Genomic DNA, 5,088 nt, shown 5'->3' on the forward strand with positions numbered 1-5,088 from the left:
ATGTACAGTCGCCAAACTTTCCACCTGGGCCACCTAGCTGCGAAACGTGGGTAACGGGTGCTGGCAACAGTGTATCTGTTTGTTCGTTTGTACATGCTCGACGAAAGTTCGGATCATCAACTCTCTTCTTCCGTCGTAAATCCCATTCAGAGTTCATCCCAATATTCGGTCGACAATTTTTAGCCGAAAGAATTTCAGAGGAACTTCTTGAAAGTATTGGATAATGCAAGTATTGAAAACAATAAGTAAAATAATCTAAAAAATTGCATCTTTACATATATTGCGTATTTATAAACGTATTCTTTTTCATCATTACATGATAAACCCATGGCTCATCACTTAATCATTACGTGGATCACTGCGCTTGCAGTGCAAACACGGCTATTGTTTTAACAGTTGATAAATATTAAATATGTGAAACAGTACTGTGGGTGACGTGGTAGTTAGCGCTTCCTCCAGCCGATCCGTGTGACGTGGTTCCATCCCAGTTAGAAGAGATGGGTTTCTCCTACTAAATACCAAGTCCTTATCTTATGACCTAGGTCTTAGTAGCAGTCAGTCAGCAACCAACATCACATATCCTCGCACACCGGGCCTCAGTGACGAGCGTTAAAGCACCTAGGCTCATGGGATTTAAATAAAAAAAAAAAAAAAAGTGTTCCAGCCTGTAATGATAATTTCATGTTCGTTATGCTGCATTTACCAATAACAAAATTAATATCACAGGCAATGGTGATATAAATGTCTCAGCTATTCATGAATCAATAGCAATTGTGCTTCAAACGACTGGAAGCTTTTGCATACTGTGATGTAGCGGTGGTCTTCATCTTGCTATAATGTGAGATAATATTGGTCGGTGAAGAATCGATGAGCTTGTAAACGTGTGACCTCACACATAAGCGGCACCGTTCACAATCATTTTTCCTTGTAATGTGTAATTCAGTCATTCGTTAGATAAAATGACTATAAATGTGTGGTATTATTACCATAGTCATATGAAATATGATACGGGAAGTCATTATCATAGCTGATCTAATAGCCACATTCCACAGCAGTATGCATAAACTCTTTGCCTGTTGAGGTGACATTATTTTAACATACCTCTTCGTTGTGCACCACAGAACACGTAAAAACATCTACCTGATGTACTACCAACAAGGAAATAAGCAACCGTTAACAGTATCTGAACATCATTCTAATGTATACTGGTCAGTGTCATTCATGATATGAATATGCCAGGTATCTTACTTGTAACTTGACATAGGTGTTAGGTAAATGCATTCCCCTTCAACCTATACTGATAATGGTATCAAGTGGTAACCCTGTGAAATGGAATTACTGATATAAGGAGAGAGCGAGAGACAGAAAGGCTTGGAGCGATTCCAGTATACAGTGTATTACCATGTTATGGTAACAATGTAAAAACAACATGGGAAATAAAATGTTTAGTATTGTTAAGGATGCAAACATTTAGTAGAATGCTAATGAATCTCAAAAACTAGTTCGGCAATCATTATCACTGGCGGTATGAATAACGTAACCCCTCCCCCCCCTCGCCCGGCGCCTGCCCTGGCCTTCACCATGTCAAGCTTCTCCCTTAAGCGGCTCTCCCACCGGCTCGCCCATTTGCAGGAAACCGGTCGCATGGAATTGTTGCGTGCCATAGGTTGCACGGACCAAGGCCAAATAAGTATAGTACATATTATTGTATTATATATGAATATATATATCTGTATCATATTATATATATTACCTTATAAATTTAGTAGTCATATTTATTTGGCCTTGGTCAGTGCGACCTATAGCACACAGTTTTCCGTGCGACCAGTTTCATGCAACTGGCTGAGCAGATGGGAGAGCTGCCTTACTCCTGAGACATTTATCTCTCCACCCAACTCCGTACCCAGCCATCTTGGGATGAACTCTGACTCTGACTGAGGTTCACTACAGACAAAGAGAGTTGATTATCTGAACTTTCATCGAGCATGTAAGCACGAACAAACAGATACACTGTTGCCAGCACCCGTTACCCACCTCCCCCAGCTTGGTGGCCTAAGTGGAAAGTTTGGTGACTGTACATGCAGAACGCAAACCAAAGCATTCCAGTCTTCACTATCCAGTTGCTCAGAAGTGTCCTGGCTACCTTCCTTATCCCCAAGATTTCCTGCACTCATATCATATAACACTTGTATACTTTTATCCAATATCTCTATTCTCCACTCATTTAAGTCTAAGTCTGATTTTGATTCTAAGTCTGATTCACCAGACTCTAATTCCCGCTCCCTGTTCTAAAGAGACAGCTCCTTTCTCAGTTGTTGGTTGTTTCGTATCTCCTTTAATCTTTCGTCCCAACCTTTTCAGCTTATCCATCTAATCTTTGCCATCAACTACTCCCTTCCCAGTCACAGGAAGTTTAAACTGACACAAATAGATTAGTTATAACTTAGCAATAGAGGACGGGATACAGACAAGATACACAGAAAACAACAATTTTAAAGAGGGACTGAGAAACTTTTATCTTCACACATTTCCTATTCTGCCATGTGCTGATCATTGAGTGTATGTGTTGTGGAATAAGCATGTACACTAACCTCGGTTTATTCAGGTAATGATGAAATCCAGGTAGATTCGCACTGCAGTTCCACAGCAGTCGCACACACTCGTCCGGTCTCCTCCTTCTAGCCACACTGAGACGTTGCCTCCAATCTCACCTCGAGTCGACTACAGTGGCCCACTCTCTCACACCTCACCAGGATTGCTAGATGCCTTCAGGATGATGCCACCCCTCTCTGCGCTGGCCCAGGTCTGTCTCCCGTAACAGAGAGATATCTTGCCAGATTTGCTAGAGACAGAGATGCTAATCTTGAAAGAACGAGTTCACTACTCCTATTTTCCTGCTCTCACTGTTCTATCCTTCATCTCACTCTACAATTAGTCCCTTTGCAAAATTGGAATTTGGATTTTCTGTTATTCACCTGAGAGTAAGATGCAACGAGCGGTTCCAAGGGTTGTTCACTTCACTTAAATAGTCCCTTTTGGCACCTTTCGTTTCACAGCACTAGGCCACCAAATAATGTTCCCGGCTTTAGTCTCTGCTGCCACAGTGCCACCGAGATTGGTGGTGATGAGCCCGTGAAAGAGGAGCAAGGTAGCGTGCAGGTGAATCAGAAAAACTGGAGCAGGTGTGTTTCTCCCTCTTTATTATGCCACAGAAAAGTACAGCTCCAACAAGAGAGAACAACGGAATAGAGCGTCTCCCTCTGACGAGAGCTAAAAGTTATCTGATCTACATTGCTGCCCACACTGAGAACCAGTACAGGTCAGCAAAATTTAGAGATGCCACAGTCTCTCAGACATAGGAGATATGTACATGAGTAGGCGTAAGTTACAACTCTACCATGCACATCATACATCTCAATAAAGCAGTATTAACTGCATATGCAGTATTAACTCATATATATTTCCCCATGACTTAGATATATACAGAATTTATATCCTTCTCTTACCCCGCTTTACTCTTCCTGTGTACGTCTAAAAGTGCTAGTCTTAGCATGTCTGGCCTCTCATCTCTCTCCCACACCACACTCACAGTGAAGTTGTATTTGGTTATTTATCTCAACACTACATTACATATTCTTTAATTATGAATAAACATTCCTGTATCTATCTATCTATTGCCAGACGCCTGAATCCCGTTTGGGGTGGCCACAAACTAATCGCCTCCAAGTCGCCCTGTCCCCCCCCATTTCACTGCCCTGCTTCCAACTCAAACCCCCCTCTCTCATATACCTCTCCACCCCATCCCTCCATCTCATCCTCGGCCTCCCCCTTCCTCTTCCCCCCTCCACCTCACTCACATACACTCTCTTTCTCAGTCTTTCACCCTCCATCCTCTCCGCATGGCCAAACTACCTCAGTGTGTTCCTCACAACGCTTCCTATCACATCCACATCCACACCACAACGCTTCTTTATATTGTTACGGAACAGAGAAAGATAATGTACACTTTAAGTGAGAATACTAAAAATCACTACTGTCCCGCAAAGTTCCAGGTTCAAAACAAAGAGTTAGGTAAAATTACAAGTTAAAGTTTAATGCTCAAACTAACAACAAAACATTCAGGACTCATAAGGATAATGTAATGGCAAAAAACAGGTTAAATATATGGTTAACTGCAATAGCCTCTATTAACACGAAATTCTATCTATCTATCTATATACCTAGGCTGATTCCCCCAAGGAAAGGGAGGTAGCCGAGACAGGACGACTCACTCTCCATTTACTCATCCATTCAAACACATTTATTCGCATCTTAGCCCCAAAGGGGAGAACGGACAGATCCTCACCGCACCACACCGCACAAGGGTCAACTGCACAATGCAATCAGTGACATCCGCAGCAGGGCCCGACAGCAGAACTGGTTTACCCCTGCCACATCATAATACACCCATCCCCTTACCCGCACCTGACCTGACTAGCTGATCAGACCAAATGCGGGAGAATATCCCCTCAGGGCTGCGTCATCACTTATTCATTCACAATTTCTCTCCATTTATTTCTGTCACGCACAGCCACTCTTCCTTGCTCAACAGACATCCCTCTCGCATCCAGCGCTCTCTTCACACTGTCCATCCATCCTATTCGTGGTCTTCCTCTCAGCCTTACACCTCTCACATCAGATCTAGTTATCTTTTTCACCAATCGCTCATTATCCATTCTCTCCATATGCCCAAACCATTGCAACACCCTCTGCTCAACTCTACCAGCCATCTCCCGAACAACTCCAGTTCTCCTTCGCACTTCATCATTTCGCACTCGATCCATACGCGTCCTCCACACATACTCCTCAGACACCTCATCTCCATTACATTCAAACTTTTCCTCTCTGCTACACCCATATTCCATGTTTCAGCCCCATATAATGCAGTCGGTACCACAACACCCTCATACAGCCTTCTCTTTACATCCTTTCTAAGCGAACGACATTTAAACACTTTTTCATTCCTCCCAGCACCTTTCCTACTTCATTTATTCTAAACTTCACTTCTGCATCTATTCTTCCATCCACAGCAACATGTGACCCTAGATA

This window comes from Coenobita brevimanus, chromosome 46 (genome assembly GCF_032717465.1).
Source record: "Coenobita brevimanus isolate Jiangsu-jjx chromosome 46, ASM3271746v2, whole genome shotgun sequence".
NCBI lineage: Eukaryota > Metazoa > Arthropoda > Malacostraca > Decapoda > Coenobitidae > Coenobita > Coenobita brevimanus.